The sequence below is a fragment of the Cavia porcellus genome, unplaced genomic scaffold, assembly GCF_034190915.1.
Source record: "Cavia porcellus strain 051 isolate PalLab524CR breed Dunkin Hartley unplaced genomic scaffold, mCavPor4.1 scaffold_12, whole genome shotgun sequence".
Taxonomy (NCBI): domain Eukaryota; kingdom Metazoa; phylum Chordata; class Mammalia; order Rodentia; family Caviidae; genus Cavia; species Cavia porcellus.
In genome coordinates this window covers 79,939,253-79,963,595 of record NW_026947495.1, presented here as the reverse complement: position 1 = coordinate 79,963,595, position 24,343 = coordinate 79,939,253, and the positions used below count along the sequence as shown (strand labels likewise).

General features: G+C 44.9%; 1 long non-coding RNA gene across 3 annotated transcripts in view; it reads left to right on the top strand.

Moving 5' to 3' along the window:
* The window catches only part of LOC134478341 (uncharacterized), a 98,403-nt gene extending 86,566 nt beyond the window's left edge, over positions 1 to 11,837 (top strand). For 2 of the 3 annotated variants that reach the window (XR_010050938.1, XR_010050939.1), the window contains one exon: positions 872 to 9,313. This is a non-coding gene — a long non-coding RNA (uncharacterized LOC134478341). Of the gene's footprint in view, positions 1 to 871 lie in introns of all 3 variants that reach the window. The other variant, XR_010050937.1, reaches the window with a different exon arrangement.
* Positions 11,838 to 24,343: the final 12,506 nt, after the last annotated feature.

Sequence of the window (24,343 nt, the reverse complement as noted above, 5' to 3'; positions counted from 1 at the left end):
AGAAATTCTTCAGGGAAAACCAGGACATGATTTTAGAAACAAATATTATTTAAAAAACTGGTTCAAATAAGGATAATTGGTCTGCTTTTGTTACCTGTTAATTTCACATGCTTCACAGGAGTTTTAAAAATTGTGTTTAATGTCCAAAATGTATGTTCTTTTCAGTTTTTAAAAAATGTATTTTGGGGGCTAGGGATTTAGCTCAGCGGCATAAGCGCCTGCCTTGCAAGCAGGCAGTCATGAGTTCGATCCCCGGTACTGATAAAAAGGAAAAAAGGCAAAAAAAAAAAAAAAAAAAAAAAAAAAAAGTATTTTCAAAACATAGCATTTGCATGTTACTATTTGAGAGAATATTTAAAATTTATCCATGTAGCTCAATGATATAGCACAAAATATATTGGTCAATGGAAAATTTGTTGGTCAACAACATTTCAAAACATTAGATCATTTTAATTTGCTTTAATGCCTTGTTTTACTCAAAAAGGTTCCAGCTTCATTGATTTCTTGTCTGGATGCATATAAAGGAGGTAACAGTCAAGGACCTCCACAGGGTGATGGGAACAGTGCTGGATGCTTCCCTCTCTCTTTCTTGAGACAGGGCCACACTAGTTCAGGTTGGCCTTGAACTCAGGGTGGTCCTCTTGCCTCAACCTCCCAAGTGCTGGGCTTAAACTGTGCACCCTCCACGATGAGTGTTTAAACTTAAAAAATTAATTACAGAAAAGACGTTGCCTTTAATTTCCCTGAAATACTCTCCCATGCTTTAGATACACTTATCCCATTGTTCCTGGCTTGCTCTCTCTCTCTTCCTTCCTTCCTTCCTTCCTTCCTTCCTTCCTTCCTTCCTTCCTTCCTTCCTTCCTTCCTACAGGATTTGAACTCAGGACCGTGCGCCTGCCAGGCCGCATTTTCGCCTCCCAGCCTGTCCCTGGGCCCTGTGGCCACTTCCTGCAGCAGCTCTGGAAGTCCCCGTCATGAATGCTTTATGAGGTGTTATTAAAAAAGACACCGCGAACGCTGCCGCCCAGGACCTTCCGAGGAAAGGCAGCTCCCGGGACCCCGCACCGCGCATCCACCGAGGAAAACACGGATCTGTAGGGGGCGCGGGGAGCCGCCGTGCAGCTGCAGACGCTCAGGCCTGCAGAGCGGCTTCGGGACTGGGAGGAGGACGGGAGCAAGCCCCCAAACCGGGGCAGGGGCCCAGGGGGTCAAGGCAGCGCGTCTCCCCCTGGAATAAATCTGAAAAGGGCTGCGCTTCCACCGCGTTTTCTGGCCGCGTCTGATGGGAGCACGGGGCTCGTGGCCAGGCTACGGTGCCCCCGACCCTGGAGGCACCGCTGCACCGCGCACAGGGGAGCTCTCTGGACACGCCTTCCCTGGACCTGTGCTCTTCAGTCTTCTGCTGTTCAGTTTTGCAGATCTACAGTGCTTAGTTGCCACGTTATCTCTTCTAAATTTGCTCATGTTTTGTCTCTTAAAAAAAAAAAAAAAAAAAGAGTGCTTTCAAATTTTCCCCCTTAGTGACACTTTACCTAAAGGAGATAACCTGATGTTTAGATCGATGCTCACAAATAGAACTGTATGTTTACATTTTAATGTAACTGTGTCTGATAGAGAAACTTCTCTTATTTTTTTTCTGACCATCCTCATTTTTGGAGGATCTCTTTCTATAGGCCACTATTTGTGGAATTCATAAAGGCTGCAGTCCTATCAGGAAATTTAATTAACTGGAGTTTGTCACCCTTCTAGAACACCAGGGGACTTTATATCTACTACAGCTTTCTGCTAAAAATATTACCAGCTGGACTTATGATAAGATTCATCCGTGAAAATTAATTTCTGTTTCTGTTTATCCCACAATTAATTACCTTATCTGTAAAAATTATACCTTCCATGCTGATCACATTCAGCCACTAGTTTTATGAAAACACAAAACTAATTATAATGGCCAAACACTTGGAAGGCGTATGTCTAGTTTGTCTCCTTAATTCTTATAAATATAGCACAAATATCTCTTATAAGAGATAACAACAACTGTAACACATAAAATTAGAATTATGCAGATAACGCATCCCAGGAAACATCCCTTCCTCCTTCAATGAGTTGATCAAAAAACATTCTTGGGACTTCTTGGATTAGTGACACTTGTCTGTTCTAACTTGAGATATTTAAGAAATGTAAGGAGGGGGTGAGTGTGGAGGTCTCATTTTTCCTGATGGTTCTGGCTACGGAAAGCTGGTGACATCCCCAGCAAAGTCCATCAGGATCCTGGAGACGCCCTGGGAGAAGACAGGCTTGAAGACCTGGAAGGGGAAACCGTCTTCCCGGGAAGTTTCTGACACCAGGGATGTGGCTGGGAAAGCTAAGAGGTTTATCTTGAGGCCGTGACGGGAGAAGGACAGAAGGCAGAGGACCGGCTGGCTCACTTTGTGCCCCAGGGCACACAGAGCCTGGGTCTCTAGGCCAAGGCCCCCGGTGGCAGATCTGCTGGTCTCCTGCATCTCCAGCCCCATCACAGCGCACACTGGAAATGTCGTTCTCTTTTGTCATAAAGTTTTCTTTGTGTGCGTGTATGAGTTTTAACTCAGCTGTGTGAAACCATCACCACCACAACAATCGGGACACAAATAAACCCAGTGATCTTTAAAATAGCTCCCTGGCGCTCTTTGGTGGTGAAGCAATCCTCTGGCCTCTAACCTTTCGGGGCCACCGAGCTGTGCTTCGCTTGTACAGTTCTGCTTTTTCTAAGATGTGGCGTATCTGGCTCGCATACTTTAAGCACATACTGAATGTCACAAGTTAATCCATGGGTGGGAAACCAAGTTAAGGAAACTAGTTAGTCTCATAGAGGAATACTATGGTCAGTGATGCAGGCATGCAGAGTTCTGGCACCCAGTGCCAGATCTTGTGGTCCCGTGGCCAGCTGCTTAGGAAACTGGACCTGGCCTCCCACTCTCTGATGGACAGCAGCATAATGTGCTGCCTTAGTAAACTCAGTTAAAACCACTGCTGATGGGAGGTGGCTGGAACAGCGATGTCTACTGACGAGCAGGCGGCACCTCCAGGATCCTGCGGAAACGTGAAACACTTAGGGAGACAGCTCTGTGGCGTTAATCAAAGACTTTCTGGAAGGAGGTCATTAGTTGTGATATTTATTTGCATAGAAAAACTAAATTATCTTAGGTTGTCCTAAGCACACCCAGAAAATTTAATCGGTTAATTTAAATCTGCAAAAAGGTTAATGTGGCTATAGTGATGCCGCAGCTCTGGGGACCCCGCGGCTTTGTCTGGCACTTCTCACGGGGATGCGGTTCAGGGTCCTGGCTCACGTTTCACGCTGAGCACCCCAAGCCCTCTGCCCTTCTCCTTCCTTCCCGTCTCTTTAATCCCTTCCTTTCTTCTCACTCGTCTGCTGTCTTCAGTCACAGGTTCCTGCACTGTCAGCTCGAGGACAATGGGAACCACGCATGCATTGCCCTCCGCGCTGGCCTGTGCGGGTCCTGCCGTGCGTGGGAGCCCGAGCCTTTTCACTGCAACGTGCTGCTTCCTGTGAAGGCACTGGTAGTGGCGGACTGGTTGGCACGTGCCAAGGGAGGAGGGTGACAGGAGCTCGTCAGAGAAGCCAGAATCACATAGGCATCCCGACCTCCCGGCGAGAAGCAGCACCATCAGACAAGCCCGCCCTTGTTCCAGGCCTGCCTGCTGGGGTCCTGGCCTTCCTGGGGAGTAACGAGTTCCCCACGGGGCCAGGACATCGGGGGAGGCACGGCTGGGGTCTGAGCCCAGTGACCACAGCGATGGCCTTGCAGAGCCTGGGAGCCTCTGTGCAACACAGGCACCGATTTTAAAATCCCAGTTTGAAAGCTGAACAGGCACTTAGATATTTCAGATACAGCACTGGCATCTGAACATGCCCTCTGAGTGTAATCAAGTAACAGCAGCCAGGTTTGTATCCAAGCAGAACTGTCCAGTGGCCACCAGGGACTGAAATAAGGCCAAAGGATGACCTGCGGTGGACATTCTGCAAGGGGAGGGCACCACATGGCTGTCTAGACAGAATTTAATGAACAATTATCCCATGAATGGTGAACACCGCCCCATGGGAACTGACAGGGAAAGTGATGCCACTGGGTTTCTTTCCTCAGAGTCCCAGAGTCTCTTCTGGTGCTGGGCATGTACTGGGCGGTGGAGCTGAGGGTGATCAGCAGAGTGAGGTGTTTAGTGGTCCATTGTTGGAGTGGATCCCAGGCTGTTGGGCACCCCTAAACTCAACCTCTTCTCTTTGTATGATTCCAGCCTCAGGTAATGCAGGGGCTATAGCCAGGAGCCCGGGCTCAGCAGTCAGGGGCAAGGAGACAGAAGACTGAGGAGTCCCTGCAACTGGTGGCCTTCCAGTGCAATCTCAGGCATCTGCCTGGGGGCCTAGGGTCAGGATCCTAGGGGGAGGGAGGCAAAGCAGGTGGGTGTTAGACCTCAGCGCCTGGGCTGGATTCCGCATGGAGCTCTAGACGCAGGCGGCAACTGCAGGAAGGCTAGTGATGGATCCTGAGCAGAGTTTCAAGTTTTCATCCCAGGGTATTGGAGGTGAGTAGCTTTTATATCTAAATGGATTTACAGAGCTCAACTGCGAAGCAGGGCCGGTGCTCCGGAATCCTCGCCCGGCTTACACTGTAGCCCAGGCTGCAGCAGGAAGCCCAGATTAGAGAGCCATGATGCCTGCCAAGGTGGCCGGGAAGAAGGGACGTTGGCAAGAGGTCAGCCACTTCCAGTCCCCAGGGTGCAGGGTGCAGAGTGCACACGGGCAAACCTTCTCAGGCGAAGCTGAACAGCAAACAACCCCGCTGAGAGCAGCAAGACAGGCCCGGGAATGACTTTGCAATTCAGAGTTCTTTCCTGTGAAGGACTTTGGCTTATTAAACTGCTACTTACATTTCCAACATTGGGAGGTAAAAGACAGATAAAAATTATATCTTTATTACAAATTAGTCCACAGGCTGTGGCAAAACTGCCATCCGTACTCACGCGGTGATGGTGCATTCCCCAAGGGTTAGTCACAGGCTCTGAAAGAGCTCCTTCTGCAAACAGACGCAGCTCTATTGTTATGTTTTAGTCTGACTTTCTTGGAATGCTTCAGGCTTTCTTCAGCAATTAAAAAAGAAAGCATTAAAAGACATGTTGGCCTAACAATTTTGATAAAAGAAACACGAGCTAAGAGGCTCAGTGATATTATCCTACGGATATTAGTGGCTATTGTTCCTCTGAAGTGCCTATAAAAACAGCCGCTGCCCTTCCCTAAGTTGCATGACGTTGACAATAACTTTTAACTTGTGTTTCTTCAAAGTTTAAAAAAGAATCAGAAAAATATTTAATCTGTTCAGTTCCTTTTGTGTTGTGCCAAAACATATCTTAGAATTTCAGGGAGTGGACCTAGTTGAATAAAACCTAAAGATCAAAGGCAATGTTTAGAATTTGGGTAGGAAACGTACAAAGGAAATTTAAATAATACCCAAAATAAACAAGTGGGGAATTCGGGATAGGACTCCACAGCACAGGCAGCAACTTCTGAACTCCACTGGGACTTTTTGTCACCAAATGTTCAAGTCTAAATGATGTTATTTATGCTTGGGGACTGGGAGGATTAAGTGAGATCATTAAAGCTTGATCTGGAATTGTACAGAGCCACATACTTCAAGGTCAACAGGATGAGATCTGGACCTGCAGTTTCCTGGGCTCCCACAGAGCTTCAGAGCATGCAAGAATTTGGGGGGCCTTCTCTTTAGTTGCATGGGAGTGGGAGCTGTCATTCCCTACATTTCCAACATTGGGAGGTAAGAGATTGTTGTGTCCACAGCCTACTCTTAGGGCATGATCTTCCTTGGCTCTCAATATCGGGGATCTATCTTTCAGGACAGACAACCATCCCCAAACTCAACCATGGACAGATTGATTTAACTAAGTTTATTAATCAGTAGATAATTATTCATCAGTAGTGAATCATCTTCCTGGACATTCAGCATAGTTGATCAGGTGTTGTTCTGGACTACAAGGTCACACTGCTAACTAAGCAGGTGGCATTTCCACCCTAGGAAAGGAGTCTCTTTTGGGCTAAATCCTCTGTGCTGACCCTGGGCTTCTGCAGCTGGACCTGCAGGGCTGTTGCTTCTCTCTGGTACAGCCCCAACACCCCTCCCCCCGCACTCCTGGGGTGGGCTTTGTGCACTGCTTTTTTTCTCTGTTGCCTTTCCATTTCTCCATCATTTTTAGGTTTCCTCTCCACTACCTGGACCTCTTTGGTCTTGCTAAGTGGCAGTTTTCCAGCTGTCTCAATTCCAGATCACAAGAGGCTGTGACCTACTCCCTGGTCCTCCCCCCCCCCCCCCCGTCCTGTTTCTCTGGATGTGTTTTTCCCATACCGTGCTGCATTCTCTGCATTGTGGTTTCCAACCACGCCAGATACTGGACTCAGGGTGAGCAGCTACGAATCTAGGTTCCCATTCTCTGCAATGGAGGCAGAAATGGGCGTTCCAATGCCGGCCCTTGGGTGGGGTGCAGAGGCTGGGCTGGCAGGTGGAGCAGCCATAGAAGCCAGCTGCCTGGAGAGGAGGAAGTAGATACGGCCCGAGGCCCATGGAGAAGTGAGGCTCACACCCAAGACATCCCTAAGGCTGTCCTGCCTTGTATTGCTTTGAAACACACAGAGTGTGAGACCCCTGTCGGTGGCTGAAGCAGGGGTGTGGGGCTTGATGGTGAAGGCATGAAATGGGCTGACAGATGGGCAGCCCCAGTGATTAAACTTGGGAGCAAACAGGAGGCCAGAGAAGAGGGGAAAGGAGCCCCGTCCTGTGTGAAGATGCAGGGTCAGGCTGGGCAAGGACAAATGGAATACTGTAGGCCCAAAATGACTCTCTTCTGAGTGAACCAGAGTGTTGTTCTGGTTATCCAAAAAAGCAATGATTCAGCAGCCCAGCGGCCAGTCCTGAGCCCTTGAGAGCACGAAACAACAGGACTTTGTGTGTACTTCTCATCAGAAGTGAGGCTTTTCCGAGTGATGTTCAACCTAGATGTAGTTCATATCATGCATCCATCAAAGTCATAAAAGTTCTTCCTGAGGAGAAAATATTTAGCAAGAACAGCTGTTGTGGAAATATTTTAGGTAGATCTGTGAACACCTTTTATAAGAGAGCTACTTCTGGGATTACTGATATCTGTATGTGGTACATTAACTGATGGTCAGCTTGGAACCCAGCTGGACCGCTTCAGCATCATGCTGGGTGTGGAAGGCCCACCTGAGCATCGATGCTGACAGCGAGCAAAGAGCTGGGGGGTGGGGGAAGCTGGTGAGCTGTTGGTTCTCCTGGAGAAGCTTGTGATGCTGGTTTTCCTGATATGAACTTGGTTGTTCTCATTATTGGAGGAGCCCAGGTCCTCGCTGTTGCTGAGGATGGCTGTGGTTCACTTCGGTGGAGCTCTGATCTGTATCTTGAGTGTCACTTCCTGGCTCCAGTGCAGATCCCTCAGATCTGCTGGTGGGTGCAGATCGATCCTTCATCCCTCTGGCACACTTTCTAGCTTTCACTGCTGACACTGGGGCCTTCCTAGTGCAGATCCTTGGTACAAACTTGCAAGAGACATGGTCGTGGGCTCTAGGGTTCCAGCTGGACTCATGGAGGACACTGTGGTGGGATTCAGACCCTCAGCTGGATTCTTTGGATCTCCAGAGCCCAGGCAGATATCTTGCACTCTTTTGCTTTTGACTCTTTTTTTTTTTTTTTTTTTTTTTTTTTTTTGTCTTTTTTGTTTTTACAGGTACCGGAGATCGAACTCACAACTGCCTGCTTTTAAGGCAGGCGCTTATGCCACTGAGCTAAATCCCCAGCCCCTTGCTTTTGACTCTTTGAGTGCATATTATAAAAATAATGCTATAAATTATGTGTCCTCTCTTAAATCTTTTCCCATGTAAACCCTGACTACAGCACCTTACAGATTGTTTTCTTCCAAAGATGACTTCCACAACAGACCCTCTCTTTCATGGCGATTTCAGGCTGTGCAACTGCCAACTCTCTCTCAGCTGGTAGGTTCCATGCCTTTCCCTCTGAGCTGTGAAGCTTTTGTGCATGATGTGTCTAATGCATTGCTGACAAGTGAGGCTTCTGCATCGTTGGAGCCAGGGCATACCTTGCACACTGCGCTCCTGGGGTGGCCAAAGCCAGGAATCAGCCCTCTAGCTGGGAGGAGCCTCAGGAAGTTTGGACCAGCGGCTGCCACCAAGCTTCTGCCTCTCCATCTGTAGTCACCAAACACTAAGTGTGTGCGTGGCTGTCAGCCCAGTCAGCTCCAGTGAGGGTAGCCCAAATCTACTTGTGAACACCCACTGGCCCAAGAAGTGGATATAAGATGCTTCACAGTTCATATTTCTAGGCAAAACACATGGCTTTTGAGATTTTAAGCTTCTGAATTTAGAGTGATTGTTTTTTTAGTAGGTTATGGGAACAAGCCACAGACAGAAACAAACAAACAGAAATTTGCATCCTGTAAATATCACCTTGATAGAGACATTTCATCCAGGGAAATCCTCCTGCTCCTGTCTCATTTTCCTCTCTGGTTTTGCCAAGGGAGGAGGAAACCCAGCAAATGCGTAAAACATTTTTCCATATTTGACTAAAGTTGGCTTCAAAGTTTAAAAACATTATTAGCTCCTCCCTGGTAAGCAGTGGTGGGGTGGCAGACTGCAGCCCTTCCAGGGGGAGAATCACCAGCAGCTCCTGAGATCCCCGCCATGTTGGAACTTAGGACGCTATGAAACCAAGCAACCAGCCTGCCTCCTTGCTAAGCAACAGTGAAGCTACTGGTGCACGGCCTACAGTCAAACATCCCACTTCCCCTACCCCCCTTCTCCTGTGCCCACCATTAGCAAATGGGAACCAGAAATCTGAGCGTCTCCTGGGAGGTTGGCCATAGCAAATAAGGGAGACTTCCTTCTACTGTCTCTTTGAAGGCAAATATTTTTATTACTGTTTTGCTCTATTCTGATTAATGGTACTGCTCTATTCAATATTCTGTTTTGATAAGTTCCATAATGTTCTGTATTTCATCTCATTTTGATATATGTGATTGAAAGAATGACTGTTATAAAGATAATGAAATATACAGTGATACCTATTACTGTTATCCCAGTAACCTGCTGTGAAGTTCTGTATCAATTTCACTGTACGATCTTAGTTGGCTTTATTCTGTCTTGTTCTGTGTATTTTACCATTTTCAAAATAAAATTAAAAAATATTATTAGCAATAAATGTAGGCTTCTAATGCAAAATTTACTTTGTGAATTATTACTAAATTTTAAGTGTTTATATTTTCTTCTGAAGATTATTAAGCATTGTGCATCAAAGATTAGACCAAGCCTTAGGTAGAACTGTGCATGTGTAGTAAGTAAACGTCATTCCGAAATGCTAACTTTCCCCCCCAGAAATACAATTTGCTAATGTAGAAGTGTCAGAGCAAAGTGACAGTTAGAAATGACAGTTTATGATTCAATCCGGAAGTCTTTGAAAAGCTTAATTACTCATTCAAAGAAATCTCTAGTTTTCTGGAAATGTCTTCTGTATCAAGAAAAGTGAACATTTCATCATAACATCTTAAATTAAAAAAGGGAATCACATAACATTTATACTTGTGTCTAGTTAAATATCTAAACCTTCAATGATAGTGCATTGATTTGCCAGGAAAACTTAAAAAATCTTGAGAAATACTAATAAGTCTGGCTTAAAATACTCCTGGAGTGACTCAGTATTGTGCATTTGAGAAATTCCTTTTTAGAAATCAAAAGGATTATTTAGCTCAGTTTGACTAAAATGGCAACTGAAAATGACTGCGAGCTTCTAAAAAGAGGCATGGAAAAGAAACGACTCCGGAGAAAGATCATTAGCTGTGCTGTGCGCTGCGTGTGTGTGAAACACACGAGCTGTGGTTCTCACAGGGTGTGGAAGAAGTGTGTGTTGGGGGGACCCCCACACACTCGCTGCTCCCACGGAGAGGAAGCATTTCCCACACAGCCTCCCGGTCACTTCCCGAGCTCCGGGGTGGGAACCTCAGGGTGAGGCTGGCCAGGCACGGGGTGAGGGGGGGACACTCAGAGACAGAATAAGGAAAGGGGCTACCAATGGGCTTTGACCGACTACTTTTGTGTGGACGTGATGGCTCTATAGTGAGGGTTTAGGTGAAGAGCTCAAGGAAAGTAGTGACACAGAGAAAAGAGCATAAATCTGAGAGGAGAAAAATGGTGGGAGCTGCTTAGCTTACAAAATACTGTTTTGCATCTGATCATGAGTTGTTAGGGCTTCAAGATCTGATTCCGTGAAGGATAGGTGATGTTGTTATGTTACAAAGGCGCTCGATGCAATTTCTACACATTTTAAAAAGCTGCCTTATGCAATTTAAAGATGATAAAAAAATGAGTGATTTTCCTTTGAAGTAGAAAATGTTAGTTTGGAGCATAATAAATAATACTTTAGGTGCTGCTAGTTTATTCTTGGTAATGTTCTTTTTATATTAGCAATTTCACTGGGTTTTGTGATAGAAATGCTATTAACATGTAAAAACTTCTCTGAGCTGCATCTGAAAAGACAGATTGCTCCTTGAGTGCTACTGTGATGCCATTTGCTTCTGGACCTCCTCACTAACCCCTGACCTTAGGTCTTCTGGGTTTCTCTCTCCCCCTCAAAGGGCTTGGCCCCCCATCTCTCTTTCTCCCTCTTCAGTCTGCACCCTTATCCCCAAGGCTGGCTGAGGACCCCCCGAGCTGCTGGGTGAACACCTCAGGTTATTGTGCAAACACCTAGTTCCTCTCCATTGTCTTCTGGTATGAAAAGCTGAGTCCCTGTGAACCGTGCTCGCTTTGATTTCTGGTGTAACTTTGCATTCAAGTCAAGACGGAAGTTCATAAATTCCTTTCCCAGCCAGGACAAAGACTACTCCAGATGCTTCCACAAATAACAGTAAGCTTTAGGGGTCTCCTGGATGCCTACTTTCCATCTGCAGGTGCTTTAAGACAGTGCTTGGAGCAGGGACTCTGGGAGGATTCTTGCACTTCGCCACCCATCAATATTTCAGTCTTCTGGAAGCCTGGCCCCTCCCGAAGTCCGGAGTCCTGAAATGTCGGGACATTCTCCCTCCTGAAGGAACAGCTCCTCGTGTGTGCAAAAGGTCTCCCTTCAACTCACTTGCTGTGTCCTCCTTAGCATTAAAAAATAAACAGAAGCGACACATCCTTAAAATAACCATCTGAACTCCAGCCACCTGTGCCTCGCCGCAGCTCTCTAAATGAATGAACTGTCAAACATCACACAGAGGTGGGAATTAAAACTGCTGAACTCAGGCATTAGAGACGATAGACTGCTTCTTCAGGGCCACCTGTCTGCCCGGGATCACACAGCTGTGGTGACACCAGTGTATTAAAACATTCCCTGTGCATAGCGCGGGCTCCATGCTACATTACTTAACCTCCGGGAGGCTACAGACCTCCAAGCCATCATCCAATTAAAGCCCACACTCTTCCAGTGAGCTACTGCCTTAAAAGAAAAACCTGCACAACGGGGAATTCACCAGCAAGACACGTCGCATTGGCACGATGAACGAACAGAGATTAATGGTGCATTTTGTGGGACTGTGAGCATTTTTAATGAAGTAGCACTTAGTTCAATGCAGTGTTTACTTATTAGCTGCTTAACAGCTCTAATATTGGTTTTCAAAGTGCCTGTTTACCTTGCAGTAAAAGAGACATTGATGTCCTGCTTCACTTCCTGCAGAGCAGGATTCTAATAAACCTTAGCTGCAACTGGTGGCGGTTAACAAGGTATTCTTTGCAAACTTCTCTCGCATGGGTGGTAGGCTTAGAGTCAGTAGTGACCAGAGAGGTCAAAGCCCTTCTTTTTGCTGGAATCCCCCCAGAATGTGGAGGGTGTCTCATCTAATTGTCTTTTCCCTTTCTCCGATGATCTCGTGTCTGCATCAGACCTATATTCTAGGTGAAGGTGCGTGGGGTGGTTATGATCCATCGTGTCACCTCGATTGCTGTGGGAACCACCCAGGGCAGGAGTGCAGCACTCTCCTGAGGGTGTCTGGGCAAGTGGTGGACCTGTGGGGACTCTATCTGGGTCCTTGTCTCTTCCTTCCTGCACTGTCCCCCTGGTGTGCTTCCCTGCCACTGTATACTAACAAACCTTTCCTCCCCATGCCTTCCACCATAACGTTTCTGTCTTGAGGCCAACTGGTCACGAACCAGACCCCCTGAAGCTGTAAGCCAAGTTACACCTCTTCTCTCCTTTAAATTGTGGGTGTTGGGTACCATCTCCAGCAACAGCAAAATGACCAAATGACCACTACAGTTCTACACACAAAATCAGGGCCTGCCCTCCTTGCAGGGTCCTTTTGGGGTGGCTCTTCAAGATACTCTGCACAGATTTCACTCTTGGGAATCTTCTTACCTTTTCATGGAAGTGTGGCTAGGTTTTTTATTTCCCTCTGAGGGTCTGAGAGAAACCTCTGTTTTGTTTGTTTTTGGGCAATCTGGCTTGGTGAGGAGAGGTTTCTCCTCTCTGTGTGTCTCCCTTGCCCTAGTCTTTCAGGGCCACTTGGTTGACTTGATTGGGTTTTGAGCTTTTTTTATTTTTTATTTTTTTGATCTAATTCACAATGCTTGTTAAAAGGACACTCTTTTAGTCCCTAGGGAAAGTCTCCTGAGCTTACTAGAAGCTTGATTTAGAATCTGATTAAACAGAAAAGGAAGCTGTTGCTTATTGTATTAACTCTCTGTCTGTGCCTGACAGGTATTGTGGGTTCCTGAGCTTACTGGTCCCACATTATGATTTACACTCTGTCCGCATCACTGCACAGCCTTCCTTCCCTCTTAGAAGATCTCGGTCTCTTCCCACCTGGCAGCTCTCACTCTCTCCAACACGTGCAGCCCAGCAGGAGGCGTCCAGCCCTCTTTCGATATTTATGCTATGTTGGTCTTCTCAGATGCTACCACAAAGCCCTGTGGACCACAAGGCATCACTAAGAAACTCTTATTTTTCCACCATTCTGGAGGCTCACGTCTCAGACCAAGGGTCACCTGGGCAGTGTTCTTGGACCAGGTGGTCTTTCTGGTTTGCAGATGGCATCTTCTCACATGAGCCTTTCCATGAAGTACTCATGAAGTCAGGGAGTGACATAGCTCAAGGTCTCTGATGACTCTCCCTATGAGGACACTAACCTTATAGGATCGGAGCCCCACCCCTGAGATTTAACCTTAGCCACATTCTTAAAGGTTCCATCTCCCAGGATGGCCACTTAGGGAATGAGAGAGTCAACTACTGAATTTAGAGGACCTCAAATGTTTGGCTCACAATACATTCTGTTTAGATTTTTTATAGAAGAACTGAGAACATCTGTAAATTTTGCAGTGTGGACTTGTTTACACTTTACTTTTTGTTGGTAAGGTTTTTTTTTTTTGGTACTGGGGATCGAACTCACGACTTCATGCTTGCAAGGCTGGCACTTACACCACTGAGCTAAATCCCCAGCCCCTGTAAGTTTGTATTTTTTAAAAACTCATGTTTTTTGACAGACCAGATACAGTATATATAGATACGAGCCATTTACACTCCAGTTTCTATTTAACTTTTAATTGAAAAAAATATTTCCAAGCTACTCTAAAGTACTAAAGGGCTCTTCTGTTTGTGAGCTTTGTGAGCGTATTCACAGGGAAGTCTCTAATTGGGACCACAGAGGCTTTTGGCTGGAAGGAGCCACAGGGATAAGGAGAGTGTGCCCAGGCCGCTCCGGGAACGGGATGGATGAGGCAGTGAGCGTCCATGGCTGGGGGACGGGCTAACATCCGTGGTCAGCAGTGCCATTCCAAATGGCATTTCTTCTTGCGTGAGAATTCAAGCCAGGATAGTCATGGCCGACCTGCCCTAGGAATTGTCGATTGCTCTTGCAGTTGGTGCTACCACCTTGCGCTGATATCCTGGCTGTGAAGTTTGGCTCAGGCCTTTGATGGGGCAGAAGGACTTTGGGTACTCTGCGTCTGCATGTTGCTCCTTCTCCTCTGGGTTTCCTGCTCAGGCAAGGCTTTCTAACCTCGTACTCTGTATGGATTCCATGAGCGGTGTCCAGGCCTATCCGTTCCTCTACAGGGAAAACAATGGCATGTCCCTGAGTGTCAGTGGTCCCCCTGGTTCTGGGGACTCTGGGGGCCTCCCCCGGGATCCCCAGCATCTGTGGTCACAGAGCACCCCACACTGCGGTACAGTCACCTGGGCCTCCTTCCCAAGTGCAGGAGACATGACGGCTCAACTCCCAGGGGTTCTTTAGGAGAACGTCCCTGGGTCCTCTCTGCAGTGAGGACCGTGTCCACTCCCAATGTGATACAGCGTGTTTCAGAGCCTTTGGAGTTCCCCTTTCAACTGTCAGATGCGTGACTGATCATTTAAACTCGGAAGGCTTAAAAATGCTAATAATCTTGGATGCTTCAAAGATCTATTTTTTGTTCACATCCATTATACAAACTATTTGAAGGGTTTTTTAGGTAAAATAATTTTTTAGGTTTTATGTAAATTTATAGTGTGAAGTTTTGGTGTATCTGGCAGAACATGCTTCTCTGTGTAATATGTGGGTTTTTTGGTTGCTGTCTACTCTATGTTAAGTCGCATCTTTAGCTTTTATTTGTTGCTATATCTTGTAATCTCTGAATAATGCCGTAAGTGGTGGAAGGTGAAAAAACACTGAATGGCATGAGCATTTATATTAGCCACTCGTGGGCACCTCACACATTAAATTCATGCTACAGTTCAAATGAGCATCGCCCTAAAGTATTTTTCAAATGGTCTCCCTTTTCCCCCATTGATCACAACTTTTACAGTCTAATTTCCATGTACAACCCAGCTCTTCCAGAAACAGTTTCTCTGGACTTCATGTGAGCTTTAGCTTTTTAATTGAGTACATTTTGTTAAAAAAATTTATTTTGTAAAGAAAAGTAACGACTAAAATGATAGTTAACATTTCACATAAAGACTGTCTGCAAATACTCAGGATAATACTGCAAACAAGAGAAGGAAAAAAATAAAAACAAGGTGAGAAATTGCCATTTAAGCTTTTTAGACTGTTTGAGCCCCAGAATAAAAATGTCTTGGGTAGTGGATGAATTGAAGCCTAAATTGATAAAAATTATTTTGATGACTGAATTTTTAGCTTCAGCAAAGCTTTCTTGACTCCATTTTACTTATTTATTTTTAAAACATGTTGCATCCTCATAGGAAAAGAATAGACAGTCTAGAACTTTCCTTCAGAACCATATAGTTTGTCATTTTATATTCCTGATCTCTAACTTCTTACAGAAACCAAATCTCAGAAAGACCATACTGACAGGGCTACTGCTACCTCTGTTCGGTGAATGCATGTTTGTTTGAGAGAAATACACTCCTGCACCACTATTTCCGCTTGGCAAGAATCAGCATTCAACGTATATGTCATGACATGAAGTAAGTTGATAGGCGAAGGGTACATGATGACCTCAGTATCCAAGAAGGATTGGGGCCCAGGTCCCCGGAGATACCCAAATCTGCTCGCCTTCATTGTATCAAATACTGTGCCATTTGTATACAACATGCAACGTGTTTTTGTGTACATTAAGTGACCCCTGTGGTATTTATACCACCTAATGCAATGTAAATACTGTGTAAATTACTTGCACGTATACTTCAGTGAGCAGTGGCAAAAACGTTTGTACGTGTTCAGTACTGACCCTCCTAATACTTGCCGTCTAGAGTTGCTCCCAGATGAATAACCTGTGGCCATGCGGAACCATCTCCATAAGACATGAAAGTCAGGAATGAAGATCAAAGGTTTTCTAGTGGGCGTGTCTATATTTAATCACACGTGTGGGATTTTGTGTGTAATATTGCTATTGATTTACTTAAAACAGTTAAGATTACAAGTTATTCAGTGTTTAAGACAAAGAGTAACAAAAGACAGATGTAAATGCACCGTAACTACGAGACAGTAAGTGTGGAATTCTAATTATGGGCCTGATGGAGAAAGAAATCTGCTGGAGTAAAAAAGTAATTATAATAAAACTGTTGATAGTGTAGGTAAATGACTTGTTCCTAAAATTAAAAAGTCAAACCTACTTAATTATATCTTAGCTAATAAAAACTGCAGTGATGGGGTTTATAGATTAGTGAAAAATTAATGAACTCTTTAATGAATTTTTTAGTAAATTACAGAAGTCAGAAGTAGCTTAATAAGAAGTCTGAAAATGTTTAGAAGAGATTAGATTTACTGAGATTAAATAATGTTAGAAATATTGAAGCTCCGTTTTCCACAAAGAACTTTCAAATTAAATCTGTTGTATTGGGTTGTATCTCATTGTCTAAAACAGTCTACTGCAGAGTTGCACTTAATAAATACTAATTGCGTGAGTTAGCATTAAAATTCAGGCACTGGAGGAAAGCAAAGATGGTGCTGGTGTGTTCGTGTGTGCGGGGAGGAGTCTGAGGGCTCCTGCTGAGGGCTCCTGCTGAGAGCTCACGTGGCCAAACGTTGTCTTCTGTACTCTTGCAATTCTCTCCTTGTCTTCCTCTCTAAGCAAGTTATCCATGCTATGGTTCAGCAGTTCAGAGCACACAGTGTGCACACTGAAGCATCTCTCCAAGCGCACACCTTCCTTCTGAAATGTCTGACACTCTCCAATTTCTAGTCCCCTTTTCTATCCTCGTTAAAACAGGAGAGTGGCTGAATGCCCTGAGCAGGTGACATTCTAGCCAGAAGGAGAAGACAAGCCAGTTAATTCTCCTGGTGTATTTACGTATTTGGGGCTGGCACCAGGGGAGGGTGTTCTCTTGTCTTGCCCATTCACTAGAGAAGGGTCCAGGGTGCAGATATCTGATGTTTCCTCACACCCCACAGCTTCCGGACTCCTGGCAGCCGCATCCAATCTTCAGTCTTGATGTTCAGGAGATGAACCAGTCTGCCACCTGGCACGGTTCTCCTTCTCCACCAAATCTACTGCTTTTCGTCACCAAAGTGATCACAGAAAGTGGTCAGCATCCAGATTCTGCCAATAAAACCCTGATAAATTTGACCATGCAGCACCAGATACCGCAGCCGCCTCTGAGTGGGGAAAGAAGTCACACAGGAGGCCGCTGGAGTGAGAGGCCGCGGAGACAGATCAGCTGAGAGCTGCTGAGAGCGCGCACAGATCAGTTCTCGCAGCGGAGGTCGCTGAGAGTTCCAGAGCTGCTGTGAGGAGCAGGCCCTCTCCTGCATCCTGGTGCAGGAAGTGAGAGTACAGCTTGCAGTTTTGTTTCACAGTCTGAAGCAACTCATGATGTCATGATGTCACACTCATGAACTCATGATGTCACACTCGCCAGGCTGGCACTCAGGCCGCTGAGCTAGATCCCCAGCCCCAGGGTGGGTTTTTGTAAAGTTCAGTACTGCCAATAGAACCACTAATTATGGAGCATGCAATTTAAAATGTTTTTAAATTTAATTTTTGAAACTTTTAACTTTTTCTGACTGATAGATAGAACTTGTACCGCTTTAAAAAGTTTTTGTTTTTCAGAGTAAATACCTGTTCGTCCTGTTTTTCATTGCATGTATAAACGGGCTTTGTTCAGTGCTTTTCACCTTGTATGCGGTGATGATTAAACAAGCAGAATCTGTATGTTTGTGTCAATGTGTGTTTGCATGTATTAATCGCAGTGCTTAGAGAACTTTTCAAATTTAGAATTTGGTGAAAATAGCGGAATAACATGTTCGTGACTGACAGCTACTAATGCGGGTAATATGCTGTGGATAAGCTGGATACTTTCTGTGAAATATACAGCAGGTCTTATACTGTACTCTAGTATTTGATCCAGCTTGACCCGTCTGAGTTGGGTATCCTTTTTTATTAAGGGGTTTCGCTCTGCTTCTCAATATTTATCAAAACCATTTTCTTGTGCCATTAGGCGCGCTCTTCTTTTCTCAGAGTGAGCTGTTTTGAAGTGGATGGGACTGTCTTGTGGATGCTGTAGCTGGCGCTGGGGGATCAGGAAAATTCACCCCACTCAGGTACGGAATTCGGCTGTTGGGGAGAAGGTGTAGTGTGTGTGTGTGTGTGTGTTTGTGTGTGTGTGTGTGTGTGTGTGTGTGTGTGCGCGTGTGTGTGTCTGCACCCAGTTGTCTTAATATCTTCCATGCTGGCACACTAAAATATGGTGATCTATTTCCATAGAGTGAATAGAATTAAGCATAATTTTCAAAGGCAATGTGGTCTGTTTTATAGCTGTGCCATACTATGTCTAGCTGTATGTGTCTCTGATTGTGTAGAACTGTTTTCTTTATATGAGATGGTCTTCTAGAAATTGCAATGAAATGGGTAGAATACATTTTTAAAATGCTGGTCTTATAAAATACCTTGTTATAGAAAATTTGTGTTTGAAAGAATGTTAAGATTACAAAAACCATGTTAAATATCATCAACCACAGAAAGGCATTACTACTCTTTTCCCTCAGTATTTCATTTTGCTAGTTTAAAAATGTGAAAAAGAAAGATTATAGTATACAGTGTGGTTTGCTTTTTGACTGTGGGCTGGCGATTCAGTCCTGAACCCCACACAAGTCAAACACACATTTCACCGCTAAACTATAACTCCAGCCTCAAATTATATACTTCACTTTTCTCCAACTAACACGACAGCATGAGAATCTGCCTGTGTGCAGATAGTTTTTAGAGACTAAATGGCGTTCTACAGAGTTGATTTATAAAACTGCAGCTCTCTTTTTCCTTATTGTGGATACTTAGCTCGTTTAAAATTTTTAGGGTCATGATGCAGTGAAACTTTCATGACAATAAAGTTTGTTTTGCGTATACCCATTATTTTTTTCTTTAAACTACATTCTTAAAAATGTAAGTCATGCGCCAAATGTTAGGAGGATTTTCCTAAATTACTTTCATAAAGTTAGCACCAAATTTTCAGTCCTACCAATGACTCATGAGAGGCCTGTATTTATCACCCTCTTTCCACTCTGCATGGCGGGGAGAATTACCGTGAAAAGCTTCGCAGGTCTCCTCGGGTAAATTAATGCTGTTTAGTCTTCATTTCTCTGTTTGTTACTGAGGCTGAGCTTTGCATGCGATGTTTATCCACCATCCGTGTTGCCCCTCGAGTGTGTGTTCTCTCTTCTTTGGTGTTGCTCATTTAGATACTGGATGTATTTGCAGTTTAAAACAGGAGCTCATTAATACAAGTAAGTCTCGAATGAGCGAATGTGCGCAGGAAACACTTTCTAAGCAGAGGGCGCCTTCCTAGCTCGCTCTGGGAAATAAAGTGGGAAGATAATGAAGGACAATGTGGTCGCACGGCTTGGATAAGATAATTGATCTTACTGCTCCTACAAGCTCGCTAGTTTCTAATTAAGACATAACAGGAGCTAATAGAAGTCCATTAGAGAAAGTACAGGCAATTGCCAAAGCAAGGGACCAGTTCGCCGTCATCCTGTCCTCTTAACCCAGCCCTTCGATGTTTCTTTGCGTAGCTTTTTCTTTCTGTGTGTCAGGACACTCGCATTTCACCACTGTCTCTCCACACTGCTGTGTAACTTTTTGTTTTGTGACATTTTTAACGTCACAGCTTAACCTAGTCTTTTGCTAGTGCCCGTCTGTCCTGATGGCTGGGTAGCTCTATCACGTGGTGAACTGTAACCCTATTTTTGAACATTTGATTCGGTACAGTTCCTTTATGTCAGTATAATTATTTCCTGGCAACTTTCTACCCACTTAAAGGCATCACAGGCAACATATTTACATTTCAAATATGCAGACATGTTGGAAGAGGCTGACAAGAGGAAGCACAGAGCACAAGGTTTTGTGAGAATAATTTTTGAGGTGGTCTCTGATGTACCACGGGTCATCCCACATTCGGACCTGTTTCTATCACAAAAACACTCCAATCAGTAGCGCAAGACCTGCCTGATACCCCACTGCGTAACCTTGGGTGTATCGTAGTTTTAAAGTTTCCATTTTCTCATCAATAATGTGTGATTCTTAACACGTATCATGACAGTATTGTGAGGATTAATTAAAATAGCATACAATGTGTACTGGCGGTGTGTGCTCCAAATTGGTTGGTTTAGTTTTCCATTATTTTCTCCATGATCCTTGTCTTTCATTCTAGCGATTTGGGAGAAAAATTGGAGTTGCATTTGCCTTGAGAGGTTATGTTTCTATACATTTCTTCACATTCTTTGTTTTTTCTTATGTTTCTGAGAATTATACCCAGGACGGCCTACTGTGCTAGTAAAACACTCCACCGTGGAGTCAACATGTCCAGCTTTTTGCTTTAAAAATTTTCATTTAGAGACCGAGTCTCACTCAGCTGCCCAGGTTGGCCTTCAGCTCTAGATCCTCTAGCATCAGCCTCCCGATGGCTGGACCGCAGGCATGAAGCACACAACCGTCCCAGGACTGTGTGCCTCAGTCTCCTTGAAGGCTCTCAGAATCCAGCGAGTACCCATTTTCCATCAGTCTACTCTGACACAGTGTGTGGACATGATTTTTGGTCCAAAGGCGTCTTCTCTATCTTCTCTTCGGTTGTCAGAGACATCATCAAAGAATCTCAGGCAAAGCTGGGAAACTGAGTCACAGCTCACGAATGTGCTGCTTTCAGTGAGGCCAAAATTATTTCTAGTATTCTTCCTGCTCCCTAATCATGTTCTGGAAAGTTGTCCTTCGCATATTTTGATGATCAAGTGATTTAGATTTCTGAAACAACTGCAAAAGAATGACTCTAGATACTCTTTCCTAATTGCATGGTGAGACAGCATATGCTACGTTTTAAGAGAGTGGTAGGGGCTGAATGTGTGTGTGCTCCCCAACATTGTTTATATTGAAACCTCAGCATCCAAGGCAAAGGGTTTTAAAGATACGGCATGAGGAGATAATTCAATTTAGAGGAAGTCAGGAGGGTGATGCTTTTATGATGGGGTTGGTGTCTCTGTGAGATGGAAAAAGCAGATCCACATTCTCTCTGTCTGTCTGTCTGTCTCTCTCTCTCTCTCTCTAGAGACAGCCATGCAGTCACATAGCAAGGAGGCTTCTGTCTAGAGACTGAGACAAAGCAGGCCTCGCCAGGGCCCGAGTCTGCCCGCACTGGTCTCTGCACACCCAGGGTCTGAGGAACACAGGGAGGTGTGTGTCTGTGGCTGGCGCTCCCGGAGGTGGTGTTTTTACAGCAGTCCAAACAGCATGAGACAGAGTAGAAAGAAATTCCTGAACCACATCCACACAGAATGCATTTCACTCCGCCGAGTGGAGAAAAGATTCCTCTGCCATCGTTATCAGATCCGTAGAGGCTTTGGTGAAAGAGCCTGGGAAATCACTGGTCTGCAAAAGAATTGCTTTCTGTTTTAGAACCTCAAGTTAAAGGGAAGAAGAATTTTCTTTTTATCTGTAGTAAATGTCTCCTTCACTACAGAGCATGTGCTGTCGTGGGGGTGAAGTATATCCTGATGTCTGAGTTTGCCCTGAGCGGAATGAGAGAAGATTGTGCACTATATTCAAAAAGAAAAGCCGGGTCTCCCGGGCTAGTTTTGAAAAGTAGAGATGATATGAAATTCTTTCTTTTTATACAAGATAAGCGTCTTTCAATATAACTACTGTGTGCTAGGTGCAATTTATATTCTGGTTTTGTAACGTGTTAGTATTGTGGTAGAGGGTGAGGAGGGAAAGTACAAATTCTATTGCATTCTCTGGGTTAAATGTATCACGGGATGGGGTGGGGGTGGGAGCAAAGGATCAGGGAAAGAACAAGGCTTGAATTGTGCCTCAGAACCGGGCTCCCTCTAAATATCATCTCGACCGCAAATACCTGCTTGGGCTTGGAAAAGTTTGCTTATCTGTCAAGTGAGGATAATGATAACATCCTCTCTCTGCACACCTTCGCCGTGAAGATGAGATCACTTCTGTGGGATGCTGCTTAGCAAGTATTCTTGTGGTGGGAGTTATTGTTATGATTAATAAATTCTTACATCTCAGATTCTACCGGAAAATAGTTTAAGAATGAATAGCCTTGGATTTGATTATGTTGCATAACTGAAGAATTCAAAGGAATCATTATTTCTTTTTATTAACTGGTTATTAAAAACTTCGTCCCAAACTAGTCATCTCATCACAGTTATCGGGAAAGAAAAAGTATGATACACGATTTAACTACTGCACATGAAACCAATTAGAGAAAAAGCAAATTCTGGTAGAAATTTGTTCATTCATTTAGAGAATGGTGCTAGGAATTTCAGAATTTCTTAGTGCCTGTTTCTTGTGAAGTGCAGATTTTTAAAGAAGAGTTCTGGATACTTCAAGTCGCCAAGTGAATCAATATAAATTACTTTCTTCACTTTCGGTATTTGATTCATTAGAAAACACTGCAGGAGGCCCACTGGAGAGGAAATGGACAGAATGAAGGCGAGGAGAGAGTGGACCGAACAGGAGGGAAGAACTGCCGGCCGCACTTGCAGAGAGGTCACCGTTTTCTGAGATTCCCATGTGCATAGCTTTGCTTGGTGTTTTTCTAGGATTTTTTTTGTTGTTGTTGTTGTTTTGTTTTGAAAGAGCCTAAAAAGATGGCAAATGAATCTCTCTGAAAAACTTTAAAAATTAAGCACTTTAAAATTAGCATGGAATGATGCAAAAATAATCCCTGAGTCTAGCACATACATGAATCAGCTACCCAAACACACGGCTTCCCTTTATAGCTGAATTCCTTTGTAAGTCAACTTCGCATTTTAGAACGGTCAGAGCTGGGGAACCTGAGGACAGCGCGGAGTCCTCGCTTCATTCCTCCTAGTGCTGGTGTCTTCTGTGACCACGGTACACAGGTCAACCTGAGGAATCAGCCTTGGTACGCACGGCTGACTGAGCTCTAGACTTGGAGTTTTCACAGGCCTCCCCTGAGTCTTCTCTTGCTCACAGGATTAAAGCCAGCACAGCCCACTGCAGTCAGCGCCCTGGGGTCTGTGGTAGTGTTTCCCTGTGAAATAGCTGCCTGCTGATGCTGTTACCAAGTGACCACAGCTCGGTGACTTTAAACAACACGCAGTTATTATTTTATAGATTCAGAATCAGAAGTCACAACACGGGTCTGGCCGGCTGAAGTTAAGGAGTCTGTGGAGTGTCGTTCTCTCCGGGGAGAAGAATCTGCTATTTCCTTTCCCAGGTCACGGATTCTGAGTGGGGTTTAATCTTCAAAGCCTGTAGTGGCGGCTGGGCACCACTCTCTCTGGTTCTGACTTCTTAGTTCAGGCTCTATGTGGTTATAAATGGGATAATCCCGGATAATCTTATTGTCAGGTCTCAGGATTGCAACCTTACCTTTCTTTGTGTGGTGGGTCAGCCAGTGGCAGCTTGTGACGCCCAGCTGAACTGAGTCAGCGCGGTGCTGGACGTGGAGGGCCCACCTGTGGGCTGCTGGCTACAGCATAAAAGGAGAGCCCAAGGGGAAGACGGTGCGCTGGCAGGGAGAGGCTTGTCACGCTGGCTTTCCTCATGTGAACTCGGCTGCTATCACTAGAGCAGCTCGGGTCCTCGCTGTCACTCTTTCCCAGGCAGCCCTCCCTGGTCCTTACCTTGAACACCACTTTCTGGCTCCAGTGCAGATCCTCAGCCTGCTGGCATAGCTCCTTCATCCGTCTGGCTCAGACTTTCTAGCTTCCACCGTGACCTTTGGGCCTTCCCAGCATGGATCCTTGATTGAGACCTGCATGAGACATTGCCGCGAGCGCTAAGCCTCCAGCTGGCTTAGGGAGGACCTTGTCATGGGATCCAGGACTCGGCCGGATTCTTTGCGTCTCTGCTCTGTGGACAGATCTTTGCAGTCTTGTGCATTTGACTTTTTGGGTGACTGTTATAAAATAATCCTATAAATTATGTGCCCTGTATTACATCTGCTCCCCTATAAACCTTAACTACAACTTGCAAACTTAGTTGTCCATGCTTTGTTACAAAACACGTCTACAGATTATGGCAAGGTGGGTATGGATATACTTATTGTTCTGCTTATGATAGTCTCCCCTGTAGCTCATAAAGATTGACTGTTTTTCTACATACAAGATACATTTACCAATCCCAGGTCCTTGAAGCACCCCAAACCCAAAAACTCATATAAATTTCAATAGTTCAAAAGTCTCAAATCACATCAGCCTTGTCAATACGAGTGCATCTGAATCTAATCCATTTGGGGCACACTTCCTTTCTTCCTGTAAATATGAAACTCTTCAAACAAGTTATTTGCTTTCCAGACACAGTGATGGGAAAGGCATAAAT